Below are 15,186 nucleotides of genomic sequence, written 5' to 3' on the forward strand. Positions count from 1 at the left end.
TGAGAGTTGGCAAAGGCCCAGGCCAGAGCTAGCAGAATTTCAAAGTCCACAGTCCCAGCCCCAGAAGCCTGAAGCCAGTGTGGATATTTTTTTATGACGTTACAGGTTATTCTAAATGGTTTATGTGAAACAGGGAGCCAGGCGACATCCCTGTGACTGCTGGCCTCGTGGGGTCCAAGAGGGACTGTGTGATTAGGCTCATCATAGCGTCTGCACACATTTAACTCCTGCTCTCTGTCTACTTTCTCCAGCTCGGTCCGTGCAGCCTCACAGTGATGAGCCCACAAAGACCTGGAGACGGCTGAAGGGGAGGACATGGGAGCTCCGCTGCCAGGTCTTTATTCACAGGTGTGGACACTGAACAGGATGGTCCCCGGGGTGGCTTGGTCTGGGCTCACACGGGCATCAATTCACCTCCAGCCCAGGAACCCAGCCTGGTGAACTCCGGTGACTGGTACCTGAGCGTCACGACCGTGCACCGATGGGCTCAGGCGTGTGTGCCAGCTGTATGCGAGGAGAGCAGCGGGGTCTGGAAAGGACCCCAGGCGAGTCCGTCTTACACTTTCCAGCTCACTATTTTGCCAAATCAAGCCATGCTGGGTGGGACATGGGAAGAACTACAGAAATGTTGCCCCCTAAATAAATGCTTGGGGTGAGGACAGCGTGGGAAGCAGCTTTCCCTATGCACCGGGCCATCAGCCCGGGGTTATCCAGCCTGTCCCGGATCCTCTCCTCTTTCCTCTCAGGCTCTCTTCTCTGTGAACTCTGCCTGTCACACAGGCTTTGATTACAGCTCACTGTGCTCGCCTTCGTGAGCACAGCCGCCATGCCCTCCCCCTGCTCGAGGCTCTGATTCCCCCAGGCCTGTGTTTGCCAACACTGGGTCCTCCTGCCCAGCCCAGAGCTGGGCTCCAGCTGGGGATGGACAGCTCCCCTTGGGGGTCCCCCCCGACAGCAGTGCCCTAGCTACTCCCTGGACCCTGCGCAAGTCACTTGGGTCCTCAAGAGGGGTCAGGGTGAGGGGGGGGGTCTCTTCCACCTGCTCAAGCTCTAAGCACCACATGCCGCTCACCTCCCTGCCAGGCCCTGGAAACAGGAAGCAAAAGTCACTGTGGAATTCTGCCGCTCGCTCCAGCATGTATCGTGCGTCCCCAAGTGCTGGGCCCAGGACTGGCTAGATGAGGCCCCACCCTCAGGAGGCTCCGAGTCTGATCCTGGAGAGAAAATACACAAGCACGTGAGGTGCTTGCATGTCTGAGGACACTGCGGGCGTGGAAGCAGCACGCTCTAGGGAGATAGTGCTGAGCTGGATCCCGAATGGCAAGAGGAAGTGGGTCTTGTGAAAATGGGGTGAAGACGCTGCAGGTCAAGGAGACCCCTTCGGAAACCTTGCCGTGTCCACCACTCATCCCTCTCTCGGTGGCACAGTCAGCAGGCCTTTCCTGTGCACAAGGTGCAGAGACAGGACCTTTGCACCGAGGACATTCGCACTGACCACTTGCCCCTGAAGAGAATAAAACCGAGGACCCGCAGCATGGCCCACAGCTGGCCCACCTCCAAGGTGCTCCAGAACATCCGATTGATGAAGAATGTGTAAGTGTGATTTGGAACAGCTTGCTCCTTCGCACTAAATAGAATGGAAAGGCGGCGCAGGAGTGCAGAGTCTGTGGACACCCTCATGTATACAAATGACAGTCATAAATCTTTTCTCACAATGGCTGTGCTTTGTGGCATGTCTCTGGGGAGTTCAGCCAAAAAGCCAGAGTTGGAGAGACTGCCAGGAGGGGAGAGGGAAATAAAGCCAGATGACACCAGGCAGACAGGAAGGGGGACGTGTCCTGGGAGAGGCAGGAGTGGCCTGCTCCCCTCCCCCGTACCTGCTGCTCTCAGTCCCCAAATGTCTTTAGTGGTGTTGGGGCTTGCTACCTGTCCAGGTGGCCAGCTTGAGAAAAAGTCCTTGGGAAGTGCAGTGAAGGTCCCTCTGTGACTGCTGGGGAGATCACTTCTTAGCACACAGGAATCACCCCTGGCGTTCTGGCCAGACTGGGTTATGTGTTAGCAAGGTAGATTCTGTTAGCAAACTTCAGAAACCCAGCCCAAACCAGCTAAACTAAAACAAGTGTATTGATTTTAACAACCAGGAGTTGCGTAATGAATCTAGGGCTTCAGGCATAGCTGGATCCAGGAGTTTGTGATGTCATCACATTCCTTCTGTGTGGGTGTGCACGCATGTGTGTGTGTGTGTGTGTGTGTGTGTGGTCGATTCTCATTATCTCAGTAGTTATGTGCTATAAAGTTCCACCACAACTTTAGTAGAGTAGACACTGAACCACCACTCTGAGGAAACACAGGGTCAAGTTCCTGAGAGTCTCTGGTCATAACATTTTCATCAACCCGTCAATATATAATCTTGGTTTATGTGTGTTTCTGTTTAAAGGCACCTTATTTAATATATACTGTTGATTCACGAACTTTGAGCTCACGGACAAGAGCTCTATCCTGTGTGCCCAAGCGAGGCTTCTCTTACATGTATTTTCTCCATGAGGCTCATCACAGCCTTCTTGAGCTGAGGAACACCAGACAGCGCTTCAGCTCTAGCTTTGGGGGACATTTTAAACTGCAAAATCACAGACAATTCTATCAATGTGGCACTCAATAGACCACGAAAAGGACACGTGTTTATGTTCTGAAAGTGGAAGTAAGAAGCCAAAGTGTGGCCTTGCTCCTCCTCTGCCAGGAACGTGCGCAGCAGGCGACTCGTACATCTTGCGACTCTGCGCCTGTCCTCGAATGACCACAAAAGAGCTGTGGGTATTGGGGGGGTTACAAATAAACCTCAGTGAGTAGGTGGACTTGCAAATATAAAACCTGAGGATAATGGCATCGCCTGTGTGTGCATCTCTCTGTCTTCCGCTCCCCTTCCTTCCCTCAGATCCACTGTCCTCTGGATGGACATGACTCTCAGGAGGGCTCCCTCCCAGAACTGCTACCAGCGACTGCAGGTTCATATCGGACCCCCCTGGGGTCCCCAGTAGAAAAACTAAGTGCTTCTTTCTCAACAGTCCTGGCAGGAGCCCAGGGCCCAATTGCTGCAACTGACCAGCAGATGGGCAGGAGAGAGCACAGCCTGAGCACACCTGCGGCCAGCGGGTCGGAGCTAGAGGGGAAGGGGCTGAGCTGATGCCACACTGTATTAGTCCGTTTATGTTGCTTATAACAAAATACCTGAAACTGGGTGACTTATAAAGAAAAACATTTATTGCTTACAGTTTCTGAGACTGGGAACTCCAAATTCCATCTGGTGGTGGTGACAGTGACTCAGGGGTCTCACATTGCAAGATGGTGGAAGCAGAGAGAGCAGAGAGAGAGAGAGAGAGAGACAGACTCTCCTCTTCTTTTAAAACCCTCAGAACCACGCCCCTGACCACCATTTTTAATCCATTCACTACTGCAGGGTCCTACAATCCAATCACCTTTTCAAGGCTCCACCTTTCAATTACATAATAGGATTTCCCACCCTCTTAACAGTCACAGTGGGGGCTAAGTTTCTGTGAGGATGCAGCGAGAAGACGGTATCTGCAAGCCCAGGAGCGAGGACTCAGGTGGGACCAGCCCTGCTACACTGTGATCTTGGACTTCAGCCTCCAGGACCAAGACAGTAAATTCCTGTTGTTTAAGCCCCTGGTTTCTAGCACTTTGTTCCAACAGCCCCCAGACTGAGCCACATTTTTGCTCTTTCTCCTTTTCTTTCATCACAGGTAGAGATCCTTACCTGCAAGTGCAAACATTTGAGAACCAACACCTTTCTTGGCTTCCCATCATTCGACCTCATTCCTTGGGGTCTCGGCTGGAGGGAGAAGGGTGAGCTCAGTCACCAGTGGGTGGGGCCCTGCCACGTCCCAGGTACAGCCCGGGCAGGTGAAGACCACACAGGCCCAGCAATCGCCTCCTTCTCAGCTGCCGCGCCACACCAGATGCCAGTCTGGCCCCGCCAGCCTCTCATACACGGCACCTGCTTCTCTCCTGCCGGGCCCTCCTTGCCAGGCTGCTGGATGCTCTTGGGTCTTTGTGCTGGTGCCAGTTGGTGCCCACCCTGCCTGGCTCCTTGGGGCTGTGCCTGGTACACATGTGCTGGGTGGGTGGACAATGGCACGACATGCTGTTAGTAATCCCCAACTGTGATCCCCGGGCCTGGTGAAGGCTCAGAGGCCACAGCTGTGCACGTTCCTCCTGGCTCCCCAGGATTTCATCTGCATGAGGGCGTTTCACTCCCCAGAGCTTAGGCATGAGATCTCAGCCTGCTGTTAGAATCCCCTGGGGAACTTGGATAGCAAAAGCCCCCTCCTGGGACCCACATGGGATCCACGTGAACTCTGCAGATCCGGTCCTTACATATTGAAGGGGAGGCCCCGAGGAGTCACCCTGGAGAGTGAGACTCAGGTGGGAAGGGACAGGGCTCCCAGACCTTGCCCACTTGCTTCCCTGCCCTTTCAGTGCTTCATGGCATCTTCACCCCCTTCTCGTCACATGACAGGCCTGGTCCAGCTGTGACTGGGTGGCGGCCATCTGAGCAGGTGTGGGATATGAACAGAGTCTGAGGGCATGAGCAAGGGTCACAGGTGTCACCTGCTCCTCTGGGGTCTTGGTGTGAGGGGCAGAAGGTTTGGACAGATCTGGGGAGGAGTAACAGGAAAGGAATGAGGACTCTGTGTGGTGGCAACAGGCTGGGGAGGGCAGAGAGGCAGTCAGACGCTGCAAGCATCCATCACATGCCTGACATGTACATGTCCTGGTTTACGATGCTGCCCGGTAGGCACCCAGGGCCTTCCTCACTGTCCTAGGCTGCCGCCCTAGCCCGTCCTCCCAGGAAGCAAGCACTCTCCAAAGTGAGCATCAATGGTTTTTAGAGACCACACCTATGGCCTCACAGAGTCTCATGATGGACATTTCTGTTTGCCGAAAACCTGACATTACCTGTGCCGAGGAGCACTGGATCCCCACTGCTGTGCCTCTCCAGGCTTGTACTGGGAGCTGTGAAGGGTTCTGCCATGCAGGAGCTGCGACGCCGTCACTGCCACTATGTTGGTTGGTTCCTTACAGCTATGCATGCACATGCACACACATGCAGTCCACCTGGCAGCAGCAACACTAAAATCTCCCTGTATACTCTCGTGTTCACTTCTCCATTCTGCGTAGACCGATTACTGGAAGTGATCCTGCTGATTCTCAGGTGGTTCATAATTGCAGAGGTTCTGGTCTGTAGAGTTATTGCCCTCCAGAGACGCCTCCACCCCATGCCCACACCTCGCCTTCTTTTAACCCTAGCCAGCATGATGGGTAACAACAATATTTTATTGATATTTTAATTTGGATTTCTTTGGTTATCAGTGAGGTTAACCATTTTCTCACACATTGATTGTCCATTTACATTTCTTATGTGCACTGCCTATTCCTGGTACTAGAGCGAGCCTTTCCTGCACCACGTGGGGCTCCTGCTGGAGGATCCCCTGCCAGCCTGGTTCTCCCTGTAGCAGAGGGTGGAATGAAAGCAAGCGCTCTCTCTCTCACACTCTCTCTCTCTCTCTCCAGACGATGGTAATTTCATGTTACTACTACGTCTCTTCTCCTTCAACAATGCCTGGCTTTCTTTCATAATGCCCAGACCCAGGCCTCATCACTTTCTGGTCTGACCTTTGGGATGGGTGGGGTGGAGCCCCGCCCCCGTCGTGTCTTCCTGGCACTCAAGCCTGCACAGTAGGAAGCCATGGGAGGCTCACAAGGAATCATGCACCCTCATTAGAGCTGTGCTTCCGGAAGAATTCTCACCCTGCCATGGACGAGGGATGGCCGAAGTACTGGCATCAAGGAGACTGACTTAAAGGGTCGGGAGCAGGCGATGAGGAGGCAGACTGCAGTGGTTGTTGGGAATGAAAGCAGGTAAGAACTACAAGAGCAGCGACCAGGATGGGAACTTCGCCCAGGTAGGGACGGAGGTGGTCTGCCAAGGAAATGACACATTTGTCTGGAGAGGAGTTTGATGTTCCCGCGGGACACCAAGTGTGGTCATCAAGACATCCAGTCGAAGTGATGGGAGCCTGACTCCATCCAGCTCAGAGGAGAAGAGATTTTGTCAGTGTAACTTGTGGGAAGTCCAAAGGCAGGTGGCTGCTGTTGTCCCTGGAGCCAGAAATCAAAATGTCCCCAACCATCTGCCTTGTTTCCACTCTCACCTCTCCCTCTCAGGCCACCTCTCAGGGACAGTCCTCTGTCTCCTTTCCTCAGGCACCTTCTCCACAGGACAGGTGGGATGGCATCCACAAAATCATTAGAAGATGTGTCCTCTCTCGCCAGGGACCCTCTATGCAGTCCCAGAGGCAGTGCTGACTGGACCTGCCTGTCCTGCGTCCACCCATAGGGCCGAGCCCTGAGGATGGATGGTGTGGTGCTGCGATTGGGCCAGCTCTGGACAAATCATGGGAATTAGGGGTAAGCAGGCAACTGGCCTGTTGGGGGCCCTGCCAATGGACAGGGAGGTTTTAGTCAGACAGAGCCACGAAGGCCATCACAGGTGGACACCAGCTTTGGAAAGATGAGCCGTGTGGCTTGTGGTGGTTAATTTATGTTAAATGGGCTGGGCCATGGTGCCCAGATATATAGTCAAACATTATTCTGAATGTTTCCGTGAAGGTGTTTTAATCAGTAGACTGTGAGTAACACAGATCACCCTCCCTAATGTGGGTGGGCCTCATCCAATGAGTTGAAGGCCTGGGCAGAACAAAAGGCTGATTTTTTCCCGAGCACAAAGGAATTCTACCAGCAGGCTGCCTTTGGACTTGAATTCAACATGGGCTCCTCCCTGGGTCTCCAGCCCAGCGGTCCATCCTGCAGATTTTGGATTTGCCAGCCTCTGCAATCACATGAGCCAATTCCTTAAAATAAGTTGCTTTCTATGTGTATACACACCCCACTGATTCTTCTCTGGAGAACTCTGAGTAATGCACAAAGTATAAACTGTTCCCCCTACTCTCGCAGGGATGAAATTTCAGTTGGTGCAATGGCCAAAGTCGACACCTCTCACTCCCTCATGGCTGGTGTGCCCTGTCACTCAAGTTCTAGTCCCGGCATGTGATGTGGGAGCGAAGTCTGTAATTCTCTGTCCATGCCCCTAAAAGAGAAGCGTGTTCCAGCCCTGCCACCCCCTCTACACTTTCCCACTAGCCAGAAGTCACATCTTCTGCTCTGAGAGGGGAGCATGAGGAGGAGGCAGAGCAGTGGGTGGCAGGAGGCTGGGTCCCAACAACGACGGAGCTGCATGAATGCACCCGGGACTGTTCTGTAGAAAACTATTGCCTTCGTACTAAGTCCCTACGTTTTGGCCTCGTGGTATCAGTCAAGCTGATTCGCTCAGCTGTTCAATACGAACTATCTGCATGCAGAAAGACATCGAAGTGGTGTGGATGATACCACATGGGGTCTGTTGAAGAAAGAAAGGCTGAGTGCCCCGTGTGAGGGCGGCTGGGTCCCAACAACGACGGAGCTGCATGAATGCACCCGGGACTGTTCTGTAGAAAACTATCGCCTTCGTACTAAGTCCCTACGTTTTGGCCTCGTGGTATCAGTCAAGCTGATTCGCTCAGCTGTGCAATACGAACTATCTGCATGCAGAAAGACATCGAAGTGGTGTGGATGATACCACATGGGGTCTGTTGAAGAAAGAAAGGCTGAGTGCCCCGAGTGAGGGCACCAGCACTTAAGGAGACTGAGAAGGTGTGGCCAGAGAGGTGGGAGGAACTCTGAGAAAGGGCAGTGACACAGAAGCCAGGAGAATGGAGTTGAAAGGAGAGTCCTGTGGAGCCAGAACTGTAGAGAAGGGCATCGTGGCACACTGGGCTGGCTCGCCCCAGTGTGCAAGAGCTGGTTTCACACACTTTGCAACTGTACATTCAGGATGTCGCACTGTCAGCTCGAAAGCAGCCATGATGGGAGCATTTACACCATGAAAATGGGCAAATGCCACACGTCAGGTCCCCTTTCTCCTTGTAGAGCCGGTTGTTAAACGTTTACCAGCACACCATGGGAGGGGGCTGAGGAGGGCTGAGAAGAGGCCACCAAGTTCTGTGGTCATCTTCATGAGGGCAGTTTTGGCAGAAAGGCAGGAGCGTCCTCTGAGGGTGAATTGAGGCCGTGAAGACAATTCAGTTCTAGGGGCTTAGCTGTAAAGGGCAAGAGACAGAAGCAGGGATGCAGGGGAGGACTGGTACATCCCAGTCCCACTCCTAGACAGCAGTGGCCACAGAAGGCCCGATTCCAGATCAGCACAGACTGCAGGTGGGGAAGCTTCCTGCTGTGCATGGAGAAGGATGCCGAGGGGGAGGGGCCCAGTCAGAGAGGAGCCAGCATCAGCTCAGCCAAGCCAGTGGCAGAGTGCACACGGGCAAGACCGGGTACTCTGAGACCTCATGCTACCTTTTGCCTGAGGACCTGAGGCCCATTAGAGCTTAAAACAATGGTCCTTTATGGGGTTCACATGGCCCTCCTGAACTGTGCAGGGCATTGCAACACAGCATTGCCTCTGGGAGCAAGGCTGGCCCTAGATCATGGGAAAACCCCTGCTGGCCTCTCTCCATCAGGGAACAGAGCTGCTGGCAGCCTCCCGCCTTTGCCCTGTAGGAAGTGGCAGCCGCTGGCTGAGTAGAGCCGTACAGAGAGAGTCCAGCCAGCATTCACTTGCAGATCTGTTATAAGAGCTTGATTAAGTGTCAGGTTGGCAAACAGCTTTGCTAGTGACAGTCACTAAAAGCCCCTTGCTCAGAATGCATGAGCAGGAAGATGCATTACTCTTGTTCTCTGGCCGGGAAGATAAAAGCTCGGGGCAGTTAAACGAATCAGAAGACCATGGAAGCCATGCTTGTGGAGGATGACCAACTGGTTCCACCCGGCCTGCACCACAGAGCAGCATGTTAGGTGTAGCATGGAGCTGTTCACTTGTCTCATGTCACAGGATCCCAGAGGCAGCAGCTCTCAGGGACCTTCCCTCCTCTGTCTTTCTGTCCTGACACCCTTAGCATCTTGATTTCCATCCAAATGCTTGTAGCCTCATGGTCACCAAGTAGCTGCTGCTCCTCTGGGCATCACATCTGAGTTCCAGGGAGGACAAAAGGAGAGGGCATAGGAGAAATTGGTCAAACCAATGCAATCAGTCCCTTTTAATCAGGCAGGAAAATCTTTCCTGCAATCTCTACTCTGCAGACTTCTGGCTATACCCGTTGGCCACAACTAGATAATATGACCATCCATTGGCCCATTGTGGGTTGGTTTAGATTAATCAATATTTACTTCTTGCTCTGGAATAGATGCTTGAGGCCAAGAGTCATTTGTACCAATGTGAACAGGTTAAGGCTCTTGTGTCAGGGAAGGACAGGATGTTGGGCAAGCAACTGACAGTGTCTGCCCCATGGGACTCTGGTCCAGAGTTTATGATAGTAGACTCACCTGCTCAGGGGTATAGTTGATACAATATAGATACAATCAAGATGCCCATGAAAGTGAGTCCCTTGGCCCCACCAGGCACCAGCCCTCAAAGCAGCAGCCTCAAATGAAAACATCCATATCCTTCTGATGGCTGGGAGGGACACAGCTGAGACAGCAGGAGACCATTTCATCAGACTTCAGAGGGAAGAGGTCCCCAGGTGGAGAGATTCTAAAATGTGTCCCCACATTCTTTACATTCCTCCCATGAACAGGTGGAGTCTGTGTTCCCTCCCCTTGAATCTGGGTGGTGGAAGCCACACTATGTGACCTCCAAGACGAGGTCACAAAAGGAGCCACGGCTTCCTCCCGGCACCTGTTCTTGGAACCCAGTGGCCATGGTGTGAGGAAGCTCAGGTCCCAGTGAGAAGCCAGAGCCAGAGTTCTGACCATCCAGCCAAGCCCACAGCCCCAGCAGCAACCTCAGACATGGACAGAGCAAACCTTCAGAGGACCCCAGCTTCCCCAGCCCACTGCCCGCTGGGGCCCCAGTCGTCACGGAGCAGAGGTGAGTCTTCCTGTGAGTCCTGCCTCATCATTCATGTGCTCAGTGGCTGAGCGTCATCGTTTTAACCACTGTTTGGCCATGGTTTGAATACCCTGGTGGATAATGATTTGCCAGCCTGAGTGTGTGTGGTAAAAGGACAAGTTGTTAGCTTTGTGGGCCAGCAGGAAACAGGAAAATTCAATTTTCAATGTGGTAAAAGAAAAAATATATTATAGGACAGTCTGCCGGCAGCAGAGGCAGCTTAGAGTGGAGCTTAAAAGCTGGGCGCTGGAGCCAGACCACCTGCGTTGAATCCCAGCTCATTTCCTGTATCTGTGTGGCTTTAGGCAAGCTATGAAACCTGTGCCTCTATTTCCTCATCTGTAAAATGGGCATAATAATGATGCTCCCCCTTGAAAGCTATGAGGGTTTAGTGAGTGCATTTTTGAAAAGTATTCAGAGCAGCATCTGGCACATGGTAGATGCTCTTTAAGTATTTGATAAATAAATTAAGTCAGAAATGGAACCCCTCCTAGATGAGGTTTTTGTCCTATAGAAGAGACCAGCAAGGAATAGGCATTTGAACCTGTTGAAAATTACTGCCAGAAAACTGATATTGTGCCACAGTAATTATGAAGCTGGGTAAACCTTGGGACCTAAGGGGTGAATGCAATTTTGGCACTGAGGAAACTCAAATTCTATAAACCTGTTAGAACATTTTAGGGAGCAACACAGCAGAAAATGACACCCAAAGTCTTCCATTTTGATTAATACTCCCTTCTGCTCCCCCCAAATCCTCTCTTTTCTCTCCTCATCTTTTTGTCCTTTTCTCTCTTTCTCCCTCTTCCCCCAGTCTCTTTCTGCCTCTGTCTCTCTCCTTCTCTGTCTCTCTCCTCTTCTCTTTCTCTCTGTCTCTCACATACACGCACATTCTCTCTCTCATCCTGGCGCCACCTCTGTCTTCTACTGGCCGCTGGGACTTGCCTCTTCTGCCTGGAGAAGGCAGGTGGTGGCTTGGCCAGCAGGTTTGAATCTCCCTGCCCCTCCCGGCACTTCAGCACGCTGTGCACCCACATCACCTGCCTGAGGATGGATGTGCTCATCTGCGGAGTTAATGGGCTGTGAGCCCACCAGCTGTCACGGGGGCATCCAAGAGTGGAACTTGTGGCTAATGAATAAACTGCCACAAACATCTCTGTTGGCTCTTTAAAGCCACTTGCAGTAGACCCGGCTGCCTGACTCTGAGTCAGGGGAAGACAGGATTAGGGTTGGGATTCTGGGATATCATGAGCCCCCACTTTGTCTCTGGGACATGGACTGGGGCTGTATCAGCATCTGGAGGTCAACGTCTCAGTGAGAACCTGGTCTGCACACCTCTGTGCTTCTGAGCATCTCCTGGAGGAAGAGCCCGACCATCACTCCTACCCTCAAGGTTTAACTCCCCAGAGGATCTTGGCTCAGGGAAGTGAAGCAGATGCCTGAGATTCAACCTCATCAGTGGATTGGGTCTAAACCAAAATTCGCCTTGGCTTAGTTTTCACTTTAGACTTATCTTCTTGAAAATGGTTGTGTTAAATTCTAACTTAACAACGCCTCGTGCATGGCTATCCTGGCATTTGGGAGTGTGGGTAAGTTTGGAATAACATCCTGGCTTGCTGGAGTGTTGCCAGCTGATCGAGGGTGCTATTCACCAGGATATCTCCGGCTCTCCCCTCTTCCGAGCACATGGTAGAATTTTCTGTTTGTGCTGGTGTCGTTCCTGTGACATCTTCTATCCAGTAACATATGAGGGGAAATAGCAAGAATCATTTCTTGACTGGGCATCTAATGGTCAGCATCAGCATGGACCTCACAACCTCTCCTCTCCCTTTGCCCAGCCATCCACAACGTCCACTGGAGCCTCTCCAAGTGATGCCAGTCAGACCCGCAGCAGACATGCAGCGTGTGCAAGAATAACCCTGAACTGCTTAAGCCTTGAGATTAGGGAGTCGTTGGTTAAGACAGCATAACCCAGCCTGTCTGATGGATGCACTTGGTTGTTCGAACACAGCAGGCGACATGCCCAGCTGAATCGTGAATTAGAAATGCCCTTCATCTCATAATATAGAAAAGAACCACTCAAGTGACCCCTATTAGGGAGTCGTTGGTTAAGACAGCATAACCCAGCCTGTCTGATGGATGCACTTGGTTGTTCAAACACAGCAGGCGACATGCCCAGCTGAATCGTGAATTAGAAATGCCCTTCATCTCATAATATAGAAAAGAACCACTCAAGTGACCCCTAGGTTTCAGTTTATGGTTCAAGGAAAGAGCAAAGCCCAAAGCAGAGTGGATTCTGCTCAGACCTCTGCACAACAATCAAGATTAAACTCCCAGCAGAGTTCGAACTCACTGATGTTAAAGAACCCAGCATTTCCTTTAACTGTGCCCATTTGAAATTTCCGCTGCTCTGGCTCTCCATGGCTGGCACCAGCCTGAGCACCTGCCCTTCTCAGGGTTTTGCAGTGAGTGACTGCGTGCCTCCCCAGGGTCTGTCGATGCTGCATGCTTGATTGCAGGCCTGTTCATGGGCCTGAAGGGGCTGGCAGTCTCAGGGGGCCCCTGGGAGGCTGGGGCTTATCAGAGATGGAGTTGAGGGTGGAGGGTATCATGGGTGCACATGCATTCCAAACACTGGCACCCCACATGGTTGCCTCTTCGCCCTAGGACTCCCTCATGTCCCACCTTACTGCAGCACCTCGCACAACCCACAGACAAGTGGTCAGTATATTTCAAAAATCAAATGAGTACTAGTTTGCTAGAAAGTCAGAGGCATTCCCCACCTGCAAGTTTCCCAACACATCCCCATGTCCCATGTGCTTGTATTTCCAATGAAATTTAGCCTAATATCAATGCAAATTTAGATGTGTCATTTCCTACTAGATTTCAGAATGTGCCACAATGTATTTACATGAACAAAATAGTGATTCTCCTGCAAAACCACTTTAACATCACTTTCAATAAACATATAATGAAAAGTGCTTGCTTTTTTTTCTTGAGCAACAGTGGCTAATAAATTTGATTCTGGAGCCGAATTGTCTGAGCTTGAATCCCAGATCCAAGCTCTGCCATCATGGCAACCTTGAGCAGGGCACTGAGGTGCCTCAGTTTCCTCACATGTAGAATCAGACAACACCAGTTTGTTTATGAATGCAGTTGCTGTTAGTATTAGTCGGTTAATAGCCACAAAATCCTAGAACAGTGCCTGGCGAAGTCTTAGCACTGTGTATGTGTTAGTTATCTGTATTATTATTTCAAAAGCTATCCTTGTAAAATGGGGGAACATCTTACAAGTTGGCATTTTATAACAGAAAAATACAGTATTTCCTAAGGATAAACATGGGAATGGCTATTTATCAAAAACAGGCCAGTGTTTATCAAACTTGCTGCATTGTAAGAATCTCCTGGAGTGATGATTAAAAACAGTATTCTCAGGCTTCATCTCAGAACAAGTGATTTATATGGTAAACACCCTGTAGACTGCTGGCCTCAGTCCCAACGGCTGTGTCCTTTCTGTGTTGCTCTTCTGCATTGCTTGAGACAAATGTCCTGAGAAGGAAGAGAACAGCTCATCAAGGAAAGGAGAAATGGTCTTCTAGCTCTTGCCAGCATCTACCAAGTGGCAGAAGCTTCCAGGCTAGGTAGGCTGGAGTGCCTGATGTCAGGAAATGCTTGTTGGGAGTAGAGAGCACTGGACTAGGAGCCAGAACCGTTCCCCCTACACACACACAAGCACACACAAACACATGCATGCACAAATACACACACACGTGCACACAGAAAAACAGCACACACGTGCACACACACATGCATGCTCACACATGGACACAGACATATATACACATGAGCAGATACATACACACATGCACACACATGGATGCACAGACACACAGAGACACATGAATGCACATTCACACACATGTACACAGACACACAAAGACATGCACATATGTGCAAACAAACGGACACATGCACGCACATTCACACACATGCACAGAAACACATACAGACACACCACATGTGAACATACACATGCATACTCATATATATGGACACACAGAAACAAGCACATACACACATGAACAGATACATACACCCACATGCACACATGGAAACAGACATATGCATACAAGGACACACGTGCAGATATATGAATAGACACATGCACAGAGACACACATGAACAGTTACATGCACATGCATGGACACAGCAGACACACGTGCAGACACACCACACGTGTTCACATACACCCGTACATGTTCACACACATGGACACATACGCAGCCAAGAACTGTGAAGCCCCAGGGACATTGTCTTACTCACCTCTATATCGAGGGACCAGCACTAAGTTAGCTCTTCATAAATGTTCGGTCATTTATTCATTCAACAAATACTGAGCACCAGTATGCGGCAGGTACGGTTTCAGGCACGGCGGGGTACAGTGGTGAGCCAGGTGGATGGGAACCCTCACTTTCTGCGCACTCACCTGGGAGTCTGCGTTCTCCACCCACGCCCCGGGGCTCTGCTGAGACCATCCCATCTCCTGACTCCACTTGTCCCGTCCATGAAATGCCAGTTCGCGGCTAGATTAGAGATTGTGGGGGCGGAGGCAGTCAGGTTTTCTTGGGCTGTGCATCTCCGCGACATCTGAGGAGCATGACCCGCAGAGCCGGCCCAGGGACATGGGCCTTTTCCTCCCCTGGCGGGTTTCGCGTTCTGCCTGGTGACGCAGGTCGGTCCGGTTCCATCTCAAGCAGCTCCACTTGTCCTTGTGCTCGGCTTTTCCCAACCCTTAGGAGTCCAGAGAGGGAAAGGGAGGGAGGCCGGGAGTTGATTCCGCCCGCCCCTCCGCCCACAGAGGCACCCACCCCCAGCCGTCCACTCAGACCACGCAGCCTTGACCGGGCATCCCCTAGAGGCCCACTTCCCTCGGGTCAAGTTTGGGGTTTATTCCGACTGGGCGGGCCGCTGGGAGCCCCTGAAGTCTGGGGAGCGGTGTGGGGAGGGAGGGTCCCGGGGCTCTGCCCGGCCGCACCCGGATGCCCTCGGCCTCCCTGCAGCGCGCCTCGCCCCTCGCCTGGCCCGGCTGGGACCCCGGGGCGCGCGCGGCCCGGCAGGCAGGGAGGGGCGGG

At 52.0% G+C, this 15,186-nt stretch overlaps 1 long non-coding RNA gene across 1 annotated transcript; it reads right to left on the reverse strand.

The window, feature by feature from the left end:
• Positions 1-13,491: 13,491 nt before the first annotated feature.
• Positions 13,492-14,946, reverse strand: LOC103606338. The gene is made up of 2 exons (XR_551874.1): positions 14,541-14,946; positions 13,492-13,603 (listed from the first exon to the last, which is right to left on the reverse strand). It is a non-coding gene; the product is annotated as an uncharacterized LOC103606338 (long non-coding RNA).
• Positions 14,947-15,186: the final 240 nt, after the last annotated feature.

Source organism: Galeopterus variegatus, unplaced genomic scaffold, assembly GCF_000696425.1.
Source record: "Galeopterus variegatus unplaced genomic scaffold, G_variegatus-3.0.2 Scaffold6503, whole genome shotgun sequence".
Taxonomy (NCBI): domain Eukaryota; kingdom Metazoa; phylum Chordata; class Mammalia; order Dermoptera; family Cynocephalidae; genus Galeopterus; species Galeopterus variegatus.